General features: G+C 37.5%; 1 pseudogene; it reads right to left on the reverse strand.

Annotated features, from left to right (window-relative positions):
* Window positions 1–201: 201 nt before the first annotated feature.
* LOC120102040 (5S ribosomal RNA) lies at window positions 202–320 on the reverse strand (annotated as a pseudogene).
* Between the last annotated feature and the right edge of the window lie 12,972 nt (window positions 321–13,292).

Genomic DNA, 13,292 nt, shown 5'->3' on the forward strand with positions numbered 1-13,292 from the left:
TCACTTGCCAGAAAGTACAAGTTGGGTTTGATCCCCAACATGAGAAACAGTAAAAATGAGTACATTATCAATATTTCACTCTTCTATAAAATATAACAAAAACTGATTTATTCTACAAAGACAAAGAGAAGGCAAGACATGTAATACATAGTTACTATGACAGTTTTTCAAACTTTCTGTCTTTCTTTCTTTCTTTTTTAAAACCTATAGCACCGGGTATTCCCAGCCAGTCTCTCATCCAAGGACTAACCAGGCCCGACCCTGCTTAGCTTCCGAGATCAGAAGAGATCGGGCATATTCAGGGTGATATGGCCATAGACCAGTTTTGTAAACTTTAAATTGACTTTCTGAAGAGAAAGAGACCACTTATTATTACATGTTCATATCCAAAATAAAATGTGGGCAAACAGTATAGAAACTTAATGCGGTGAAAACTTCCTGGAATCTAAGAGGGGGATCCTAGTGGTGACCCCTAGTGGTTGGGGGATACAGAGTCTGAACTGGCCTCTCGTAGCCAGGCAAGACACCCACTGGTAAGACTAGATTCTATTTATGTGATTTCTTGGCCAAGGGAGTCCAGTGGGGATCCCCAGACAACCAGGCTGGTACTAGGATAGAGAGTTGCTCCCTGAAAACTTCCATTGGTGCCCCATTGCCAAGGACAACATCTACACAGCTCACTGAACTTACAGATGAGCTGGAACCTTCATCCTATATTCTTGTCTCTTTGGTGTGGGAGGATACTCTGTAGGCTACTAAAAGAGAAGCATGGACACCAACACAGGCACAAAACTTTTGACCTACAATCTGTTCTTCCTTCAAGAGGTGCTGGATCGATGATAGCAGAGAAGAGAACTTGCAGGCCCATCCTATGAGAGGGAGCCCTTGCCAAACACAGCTTGGATAGCCAGGAACAGGAGTCTGATAGCCGAGAAACCTAGAGTAGAATCAAACACAACTAGTCTTACAAAAAATAAAAGTTTCCACTGCACTAAGTTCTTGCCATGTTTTATTTTGGATATGTGCGTTTCATGCATAACTGGGCTCTTTTTCTTCATTAGTGAAATGATCCTAATGATATTCTGCTTTACTCCTTTTGGTGCAGCATATGGGAGCAGATGCAGAGACTCACAGCCAGACATTATGGTGAGAGTCTAAATCACAGATTTCCATCGAGTCCCTTCCCTCAGAACCTGGGAAAAACCATGGACCAGGGGATGGAAAGATTGTACAAGTCAAAGGGGATGGAGAACACCAGGTTGACACAGTCCATTGAATCAACTAAACAGGGCTCATATGGGCTCACAGAGACTGAAGGAGCATGTGCAAGGACTACCGGGTCTGCACCAGGTCTTCTGTGTATATGTTATGGCTGTTTGCTTGCTGTTTTTGTGGGACTAATTGTGGAAAGGGTATGCTTTGATTCTTTTGCCTTGTCTTATTGTATTTTGTTTTGTCATGTTTGATTGTTATCTCTTAGAGGCCTACTCTTTGCTGAAAGAAGTTAGAGAGGGTGAATAGGGGAAAGGGGAGGTGCTAGTGAGTATGAGGGGAGTGGAGAAAAGGGGAACTGTGGTCAGGGTACATTGTATGAGAAAAGAATCTATTTCCAATGAAAATACATAAATGTTGACGTGAGTGGACTGAGAAGCAACATGAGTCCATAGTGATACTCAGGTCCATATTCTCACTGAGAGCCATGTCTGGGCCCATGTTCCTGCTTCTCCATGGGTCTGCATTGATGTCATGGCCTGTCTTTCTACTGAAGGCCATCTAGGTATCTATGGTATGTGCTGCAGCCTGAAGTCATGTTAATGTCAGTGGGCCATGTTGCTGTAGGAGTCCATATTGACTCAGGTGGCCTGGGCTGCCACCTGAGGCCATAGGTGAGTTTGTGCTATCCCTGAGGGCCACACCTAGGACCTGCTGCAGCAGGGGTCTGTGTTGACATCCATGGTCCATATTACCACCAAAGTTTCTTTGTATGTCTCTGGTCTTTGTTGCAGCCTGAAACAGTTGATATCCTTGGACCACATCGTTGCCAGGGGCCAAACTGATACTGTGGTCCAGGCTGCCTTTAAGGGTCTTGTCTGGATATATGGTCATACCGCAGTTGGGAGCAGTGTTTGTGGTCTGCACTATCACCAGAAACCACATAGAGGTCCATGATCTATCCTTCCTGCTGACTGTGGAAAGCAAGGAGGCTACTTTTGCTGCAATGTCAATGATGACAGTAGACACGCAGTTGAGAAAAAGAAACATGAAGGGTTTCCATAATAACACCCACCCCCAAACCTTCCTCCAAAAAAGGTAACAGCCAAGGTAGGAGGCCATCAAGATCAACCCTTTAAAAGATGAAATGGGGATGCTGAAATGTTGCTCTCCACAACTGAGGACTTCTTGCTGGGGCGAGGGAGGAGAGTGACTCGTTTCTATTTAAGGAACAAGCCACTGAGAGTTTGCCCATGCTCCAGTGAGTATATAGATAACACGGAGTTTCCTTGATCATTTATTTTCTTTGTGTTTTTTTTACACTTATTTTTAGTTGTAGGGTTTTTTTGGGGGGTGAGATCACAGCGATGAGGGAGCAAACACAGAAGGACAGACAAGTGAGTGCGATTGAAAAGATGAAACTCCCAGAGAGTCAACAAAAATGGCATGATAAAAATGAGTAAACAAACAAACAAATGAAACCTCAAAGTCCCTGCGTTCTAAAGGTTGTAGACCAGAGCTCCATTCTCAGGATGAGTCTTCACCTCCATTCCTCTTTCATAACTTAATGCCTTAATGCTGCAGAAGTACACTTACATGGTTGCAAAAATCCCCAATTGTTAACTCTCTGGAACTAAAATCTAAAAAAAAAAACACCAAAAACCTAAAATCAAATGTATACTTAAGCTATTCATATAGAGTAGAAATGTAAATATTCTCTATTTCTACTTCTCATCCTACTCATAGATATAGAAACTCTTGAAGCTAATGACCCAATATAATTGTATCATTTTGTACATTTACATACAAACCTTTTCTTATATGACTGACAATATAAAAATGCTTCACCTATTGAAAATATGTTATCTCTATAAAACACTACCACCACTAGTTTACACATGTGGAATGTATATGACTATAGACAGTACGCTGAACAAATTGCTTGGCCAGTTGTTGTTGTTTTTTTTTTTTTCATGTTCCCTGTGAAGAAAAATGAAGACCAATTTGAGTTAAATATTCAATTACATAACTGAAATAGGAAGTATTTATGTTTGATTAAGAGGTAGGAAAGTTTGAATAGGAGGAAAAGATTATTTATAACACATACCTGTGTATATAATATTAAAAGCACAAGCAAGCAAGATCAAATGCACTGACCACACACCTTTGAGAATAGTAGTCAATTCACTCTTTGCTTTAGTTATGAGATTGTCTTTTAGCTGCTTAAATGACAAAGCTTTTGTGGCAACATGGAGGTTTATGCTGGATGCTTTTAATTTGGAGCAACATAAGGAAGCCTAGAGTAACCTAAAATCTACCCTGACATATTTTAAATCCTTTCCTACAATTAGTTTATTTTAAGAATATCTCCTTATCTTCAGGGGGAATCACTATCCCTAAACTCAAGCAGTATTACAGAGCAATAGTGATAAAAACTGCATGGTATTGGTACAGAGACAGACAGATAGACCAATGGAATAGAATTGAAGACCCAGAAATGAACCCACACACCGATGGTCACTTGATTTTTGACAAAGGAGCCAAAACCATCCAATGGAAAAAAGATTGCATTTTCAGCAAATGGTGCTGGTTCAACTGGAGGGCAACATGTAGAAGAATGCAGATCGATCCATGCTTATCACCCTGTACAAAGCTTAAGTCCAAGTGGATCAAGGACCTCCACATCAAACCAGACACACTCAAACTAATAGAAGAAAAACTAGGGAAGCATCTGGAACACATGGGCACTGGAAAAAATTTCCTGAACAAAACACCAATGGCTTATGCTCTAAGATCAAGAATCGACAAATGGGATCTCATAAAACTGCAAAGCTTCTGTAAGGCAAAGGACACTGTGGTTAGGACAAAACGGCAACCAACAGATTGGGAAAAGATCTTTACCAATCCTACAACAGATAGAGGCCTTATATCCAAAATATACAAAGAACTCAAGAAGTTAGACCGCAGGGAAACAAATAACCCTATTAAAAAATGGGGTTCAGAGCTAAACAAAGAATTCACAGCTGAGGAATGCCGAATGGCTAAGAAACACCTAAAGAAATGTTCAACATCTTTAGTCATAAGGGAAATGCAAATCAAAACAACGCTGAGATTTCACCTCACACCAGTGCGATTGGCTAAGATCAAAAACTCAGGTGACAGCAGATGCTGGCGAGGATGTGGAGAAAGAGGAACACTCCACCATTGTTGGTGGGATTGCAGACTGGTAAAACCATTCTGGAAATCAGTCTGGAGGTTCCTCAGAAAATTGGACATTGAACTGCCTGAGGATCCAGCTATACCTCTCTTGGGCATATACCCAAAAGATGCCTCAACATATAAAAGAGATACATGCTCCACTATGTTCATCGCAGCCTTATTTATAATAGCCAGAAGCTGGAAAGGACCCAGATGCCCTTCAACAGAGGAATGGATACAGAAAATGTGGTACATCTACACAATGGAATATTACTCAGCTATCAAAAACAACGAGTATATGAAATTCGTAGGCAAATGGTTGGAACTGGAAAATATCATCCTGAGTGAGCTAACCCAATCACAGAAAGACATACATGGTATGCACTCATTGATAAGTGGCTATTAGCCCAAATGCTTGAATTACCCTTGATCCCTAGAACAAACGAAACTCAAGACGGATGATCAAAATGTGAATGCTTCACTCCTTCTTTAAATGAGGAAAAAGAATACCCTTAGCAGGGAAGGGAGAGGCAAAGATTAAATCAGAGACTTAAGGAACACCCATTCAGAGCCTGCCCCACATGTGGCCCATACATATACAGCCACCCAATTAGACAAGATGGATGAAGCAAAGAAGTGCAGACCGACAGGAGCCGGATGTAGATCGCTCCTGAGAGACTCAGCCAGAATACAGCAAATACAGAGGCGAATGCCAGCAGCAAACCACTGAACTGAGAATAGGTCCCCTATTGAAGGAATCAGAGAAAGAACTGGAAGAGCTTGAAGGGGATCGAGACCCCAAAAGTACAACAATGCCAAGCAACCAGAGCTTCCAGGGACTAAGCCACTACCTAAAGACTATACATGGACTGACCCTGGACTCTGACCCCATAGGTAGCAATGAATATCCTAGTAAGAGCACCAGTGGAAGGGGAAGCCCTGGGTCCTGCTAAGACTGAACCCCCAGTGAACTAGTCTATGGGGGGAGGGCGGCAATGGGGGGAGGGTTGGGAGGGGAACACCCATAAGGAAGGGGAGGGGGGAGGGGGATGTTTGCCCGGAAACCGGGAAAGGGAATAACACTCGAAATGTATATAAGAAATACTCAAGTTAATAAAAAAAAAACAAAAACAAAAAAAAACAAAAAAAAGAATATCTCCTTATTTTTAAAAAGAAATAATTCTAATTTATGGAATGATGAGACTTGTGGCAGATGACACATTAGACTTAAGTTTTGGAATACTTAGCAGCTAAAACGTACTCCCAATAGAATTCTTTCTTAGAAACCAAGAAATACCTTCTGCTCTGTCTCCTAACCCAGTCCCATGGCTCCACTGCTGTGCTAACTTTCATAGCGTGTATTCTCACCCCAGCCTTCAGCACCTGAAAAATTACTGCAGGGACTTGACTGATTACAGAGGCGCTTTTCCTTGTTCCACTGCTTGTTCTAAAAGGAATACTCAGCAGAACTTGCATTTTTCCCTCTCATTTTGTGCTGTCTGCATGAGTAATTACCTCCCTGATTTCTGAGATGCAATTGAGTAGCTTCCACATTAGAAAAATCCAAAGATTGATAGAGCCATCGCTCCTAAAGGATTAGCTCGCTGCTGTAATTCCACAGAGTAGGTCATTCAAATAGCAACATGCTGCAAAGTTTAATTTCTCTTGTGCTCAAAAATCAGATATTGTTACCAATTCCAGAGAAACTGGAAAGGTCCCCTGGGTCCTTTACATGGGTGATGATTTGCTTCCTACCTTCTTAGAATGTGGCATCCCAGAAGGTGCCTTCAAGATAAATAAAATGTATTGTCTTGAAGAATAAAGTTGATGCCAGTTTGCTCATCTGTTCATTGAAATTCTCTACATATCAATACCGACACTTTCACAGCAAGCTGAAATGAACTGTCTAAATCTTTACCAGTATTGGAGTCACAAAGAAGCTTCGTAACCTGTTATAAATAATTAAGAATTACATCATTGGCCATGATAGCCTGTGTTAGTTCACTTGGATTATAATGATCAAATGCTATAGACTGTGGTCTATACAACACAAGTTTATTTCTCATATTTCTGAAGTGTGGAAATCCAAGGAAATGTGCTGTCATGGTCAGATTCTAGTGATGACTTTTACTCTGAAATAGAGGTTAGTTTTCTTTTAATGCTCTTCAGTGGTAGACAAAGAGGAAAATCTTTGATCAGTCTGCTTTCCTAAAGCCATCTCCCTTAAAAGGCCATGACTTCTGTCTCATTAACACTCTTCCTATGCAACCTCATTCAACATTAATCATCTGATAAATGCTCAGTCTCTAAATGAGGTATGGGAGAGTCACGGCTGCAACATATGAATTGAAGAGAGACATGATTCAGTCCACATGACAAGAAGAAATGTTAAGATTCAGGAAGATTTTGTTCGTCTGAATGCCAAAACACTACATGATTCCAGTTTCACATTCTGTATTGAAGCTGAAAATGTTCTGCAGTTCTGCCTTTTCATTTTTTTTAAACTAATGAGTTTGGTGGTCCCTACTATCAAACAGTTATCTGGCATGTATACTACAGAGAATGCAAAAACCATTACAAATAGAATTATTTGCAACTAGCCAAGGCAAAGTAAATCGAGTTTTGTTTATTCCCTAGTAGTACTCATGTTAGCTTATTTATTATATTTACAAGCTTATTTAATTTGTTACAGATGTTCAGGAGATTTTGTAAGCATTTACTGTTAGAATATTTCATAAAATCTATTTTTCAAATGCCTGAAGAATGACAAAAGACCACCTAACAGAATATTAAGCTAGGAAATTTATCGAAACATCTCAACTGTAATCATAAGTGATATAGGCTGTAGTTGTTATCTGACTACTATTAACTTAATAAACGTTGAAATGATCCTTTTTTTTCACTGCTTTATCTTATGCTTTACATATAAGCAAACATGAAGCAGAAGATACAAGAAGAAATGATGGGCATTTAAACTAAATTCCAAAAGAAATGAGTCTAATTTTCATTTAATCTTACAAAGATGAATAACGTGAGGCTTTTTAAAAGTACATCTATGATCTGTGGGTAGAACAACAGTGTTGTTCTTTATTAAGATACTTATTTTCATTCTGTTAGTAGAGTTGAAGCATCTATGTAGAGTGAAGTTTTCTGTTAAAGTGTTCATTCTTGACTTTAAAAATTACTTCTGCTCCACAGTCAGTTTAACTGAAAAAACAAGATCTTTGTAAATTAGCTGCACATTTAATTAATTGAAATTCAGCCTCCCAAGACAAAGCACAGATGCTGTGCATATTTAGTACTGTCTTCTAACCAGCTGCACTAGTCTGGGCAGTAACACTACCCTGTAGCTGAACATCTGGACATCTCTAGAAAAGAGAATAATAAATAGTTTCAGAGTTCTACAGACAGATGCATATAGGTGACATCACAAAATGTAAACATGGAGAAACAAAAAAAGAAATTTGTCTAATTCAGTATTAAAACTTAAAAGACAGATTATGCAAACCTTTCAATTCCATTTTCAACAAATTTGATTTAAAATAATCATATTTTCCACTTTATAATTAGCTATCAGATTACATAGTACAGAAAGAAAGAAAGAAAGAAAGAAAGAAAGAAAGAAAGAAAGAAAGATTGATTGATTCTTGGAATTTAAGCAGAGATAAGGTAATACAGTAAGAAAAATTATACCACATTTAGAAGAGGTGAGAGCACTGGCTTTCTTACCATTTAGTAGTTATGACAGGAATAAATTTGAATTTTCTAAAGAACATTATTCAAAAAAGGTGTTCCTATGCCCTAACCCTGCCCACTTCATTAAGACACTGTTTAATTCATTGTAAGACTTGTGAGAACTGGTCATGGACTTTTAAAGGCACCTCTAATGAGCTGTGTGTTTCTATCAGTACAGAATTTAATACAGTAGTTGGAAATATTTGTTTTCATTTTACTACAGGTCCATGTCAAAAGGACTTTTGCATGATTATCTTTGAGTATCAGGTTCAAAAAATTCTAATATCTGGATGCACAGAAAAAAATAGTTTAGAGATAGTTTTAAAGATGTAAAAAAAATTAAAAAGTTTGTCTAGTGTCAAGTTTTCTTGAGATAGGACTCAGACACATGGAATGACTTAGGATATATTATAGCTACAATTTTTCTTGGAAGAAATAACTGAAAATTATTTCCCAATTTTCCATTAAAAACTGAATAACCAAGGAGGTACAGTATATATATAATTTGAGAGTAAAATAAATACAGAAAAGATATATAAAATAGGATATTTGAAAACATTATTTTATTAGTTGAAAGTTTTATTTCTGTAGGAAAAAAATATTAGGGAACTGGTTATTACACTCAGAAACTCACAATTCAATCACATTACTAGATAATTTGAAAGAAAATACAATAAAACTACCTATTTGGAATTTTTTATTTAGGTATTACACATAAACATGCACATCTCGAATTTTCTTTTTAATCTTTTCAATATTACTTCTAATATATTAGAGTAACTGATAAATTCAGAAGTGAATATTCTTGAAAGAATATTAGACTGGGACCAGTTTTCATGTTTGGTTACCTGCTTTTTTTTTTTACTATGTTACCTTGAAAGCATTTTATTTACTGGTATATGTACGTGGGAAATATCAGAGTTTTCAAATGATTTTTATCTTTCCTACTGTGAAATAAGGTAACAAATGCCTCACTATTAATTCACAGTATTCTTTATATATCAGTATAAACTAAAATTTTAAGTGTTTAGAAAAGTACCAAAATAAAAAGAGAATTAAAGGATTTTCTGCACTTGAGCTCAATGCCTTTGTAAAAAAAAATTTGTGTGCTATATGCTGATCATAGTTCACCTTTCCTAACTTCTCCTAGATAACCCCTACCTTCCCTCATCTTCTTTCTCTCTTTAAAATATAAGCACATGTCTTGTTTGTTGGAAAGAGTTCAAGAGAAACTTTAAAAGGTAGATGACCATAGATAAACCAGAACTATGAAAACAAGAGGATATCTATGTCAAGATTATAGAAAATTGTCAGAAAATATATATTAGTCAGTATTATTTAGAATAACGGACCTTGTATAATGACTCTGTGTGTGTGTGTGTGTGCGTGCGTGTGTGTGTGCGTGTGTGCATGGTTTATTAAAATGACTTACAAGCTGTGATCCAGCTAATCTGTCTATAAACAGAAAGTCCAAGTATCCAGCAAATGTTTAGTACATTTGGCTGGATGTCTCATATGTCTTCAAACACTGGCATCCTAAAGAAGTAGAATACCAGTGAAGGAATAGAGCTTCTAATGAAGACAAAAACAAACAGCCAAAAGAGTAAATTCCTTCTTCCATATCCAACAAGGCCATACCTCTTAACCATTATAAACCTTTCAAATAGAACCATTCGCTCATTCAAATGTATGAATCGATGGGATCCATTCTTACTCAAACAACCACGATAAACTAAAAATTGGTTAATTCATACATAAGAAAAATAATATTTGATCTGTGCCCAGAGTTAAGGCTGACCCACAGTCCTCTGAACCCAAAACCTGCCTAGAGAAATCTGCTCTCCCAAGAGTGCTCTCACTCCTAAGACCACAAATGAGACCCCATTTTTGCTCCACTAACTATCCAAAGAGGGAACTGCCAGCAGTACATAGCACAGGAACCACTGAACAGCCTGGTAAAAGAATGTTCTAGTCTCCATCTGTACCCAGAGCTAAGGCTGTCACAGGCCTCTGGAAAAAAAGCCTGATTAGAGAGTGCTGGTCTTTCAGGAGTGCACTCACTCCTAAGATCACAGGCTCAATGGTCCACAGGAGGCACAAGCTCCAGACAGGAAGACCAACTAACATCAGAGATAACCAGATGGTGCGAGGCAAGCAGAAGAACCTAAGCAAGAAAAACCATGACTACCTGGCATCATCAGAACACAGTTCTCCCAGCACAGGAAGTCCTAGATACCACAACACACTGGAAAACAAGAATTGGACTTATAATCACATCTCATGGTGATGATGGACTTTAAGAAGGACATAAATAACTCCCTTAAAGAAATACAGGAAAACACAGGTAAATGAGGAGAAGATCTAAAAGAGAAAACACAAAAGTCCTTTAAAGAGTTACAGGGAAAAACAATCAAAGAGGTGAAGGAATTGAACAAGACTATGCAGAATCTAAAACTGGAAACAGAAACAATAAAGAAATCACAAAGGGAGACAACTCGGGACATAGAAAACCTAGGAAAGAGATCAGGAGTCACACACACAGGCATCACTAACAAACTACAAGATATTGAAAAGAGAATCTCGGGGGGCAGAAGATACCATAGAAAACATTGACACAATAGTCAAAGAAAATGCAAATCACAAAAAACTCTAACCCAAAGCATCCAGGAAATCCAGGACAAAATGAAAAGACCAAACCTAAGGATAATAGGTATAGAAGAGAGCAAATGTTCCCAACTTGAAGGGCCAGTAAATGGAAGAAAACTTTCCTAACCTAAAGAAAGAGATGCCCATAAACATAAAAGAAGCCTACAGAACTCCAGAAATATTGTACCAGAAAAAAAGAAATTCCTCCTGTCACATAATAATCAAAACACCAAATGCACAGAGCAAAGAAAGAATACTAAGAACAGTAAGGGGAAAAGGGCAAGTAACATATAAAGGTAAACCTATAAGAATTACACCAAACTTCTCTACAGAGACTATGAAAGTGAAAAGATCCTGGGCAGATGTCATACAGACCCCAAGAGAACACAAATGCCAGCCCAGGCTACTATATCTAGCAAAACTCTCAATTACTATAGATGGAGAAACCAAGATATTCCATGACAAAACTAAATTTACACAATATCTTTCCAGAAATCCAGCCCTACAAAGGATAATAAATGGAAAACGTCAATACAAAGAGGGAAACTACACCCTAGGAAAAGCAAGAAATTAATCTTCTTTCAACAAACCCAAAAGAAGATAGCCACACAAACATAATTACAACTCTAAAAGTTGTATATAACAAGAAAAAAATCACTATTCCGTAATATGTCTTAACTTCACTGGAATCAATTCCCCAATAAAAAGACATAGACTAACAGACTAAATATAGAAACAGGACCTAGTATTTTGCTGTATACAGGAAACACACCTCATTGATATAGACAGACATTACCTCAGAATAAAAGGCTAGAAAAGATTTTTCCAAGCAAATGTCTGAAGAAACAAGCTGGAGTAGCTATTAAAGTAATGAATAAAATTGACTTTCAACAAAAATTTATCAAAAAAGATAAGGAAGGACACTTCACACTCCTCAAAGGAAAAATCCAACAAGATGAACTCTCAGTCTCAAATATGCTCCAAATTCAAGAACATCTACATTCATAAATGAAGCCTTAATAAGCTCAAAGCAAACATTGCACCTCACACAATAATAGTGGAAGACTTCAACACACCACTCTCATCAATGGACAGATCATGGAAACAGAAACTAAACACAAACACAGTGATCCTAACAGAAATTATGAACCAACTGGGTTTAACACATATCTATACAACATTTTATCCTAAAACAAAAGATTATACCTCTTCTCAGCACCTCATGGTACCTTCTCTGAAGTTAACTATATAATCAGTCACAAAACAGGTCTCAACAGATAAAAGAAGATTGAAATAATTCCATGCATCCTATCAGATCACCATGAACTAAGGCTGGTCTTCAATAACAACAAAATGACAGAAAGCCCATGTATACATGGAAGTTGAACAATGCTCTACTCAATGATAACTTGGTCAAGGAAGAAATAAAGACATGATAGAATTTAATGAAAATGAAGGCACAACACACCCAAAATTATTGACCACGATGAAAGTAGTGCTAAGAGGAAACTCAGAGCTCTGATTGCCTCCAAAGGAAACTGGAGCGATCATGTATTAGCAGCTTGAGAGCTCACCTAAAAGCTCTAGAACAAAAAGAAGCAAATATACTCAAGAGGAGTAGATGGCAGGAAATAATCAAACTCAGGACTGAAATCAACCAAGTAGAAACAAACAAAAAAAACAAAAACAAAAACAAAAAAACTACACAAAGAATTAACAAAATCAGGAGCTGGTTCTTTGAGAACATCAACAAGATAGATAAACCCATAGCCAGACTAATCAAAGAATACATAGAGTATATCCAAATTAAGAAGGTCAGATATGAAATAGAAGACATAAGAACAGAATCTGAAGAAATTAAAAAAATTATCAGATCCTACTACAAAAGCCTATATTCAACAAAATTGGAAAATCTGGATGGAATGGACAATTTTCTAGATAGATACCAAGTACCAAAATTAAATCAGGATCATATGAACCCCCTAAATGGTCCCTTAACTCCTAAAGAAATAGAAGCAGTTATTAAAAGTATCTCAACCCAAAAAAGCCCGGGTCCAGATGTGTATAGTGCAGAATTCTATCAGACCTACATAGAAGACCTCATACCAATACTATCCAAACTATCCCACAAAATAGAAACAGAAGGAACTACCCAATTCTTTCTATGAAGCCACAATTAAGCTTATTCCTAAACCACACAAAGACAACAGAGAAAGACAACTTCAGATCAATTTCCCTTATGAATATCAACGCAAAAAACACTCAATAAAATTCTTGTAAAATGAATGCAAGTACACATCAAAACAATCATCCATCATGATCAAGTAGACTCCATCCCAGGGATGAAGGGATGGTTCAATGTATGGAAATCCATCAATGTAAACCACTATATAGACAAACTCAAAGAAAAAAACAGGTGATCATTTCATTAGATGCTGAGAAAGCATTTAACAAAATTCAAAACCCATTGATAATAAAAGTCCTGGAAAGATCAGAAATTC

This window comes from Rattus norvegicus, chromosome 3 (genome assembly GCF_021556685.1).
Source record: "Rattus norvegicus strain SHRSP/BbbUtx chromosome 3, alternate assembly SHRSP_T2T, whole genome shotgun sequence".
Lineage (NCBI taxonomy): Eukaryota > Metazoa > Chordata > Mammalia > Rodentia > Muridae > Rattus > Rattus norvegicus.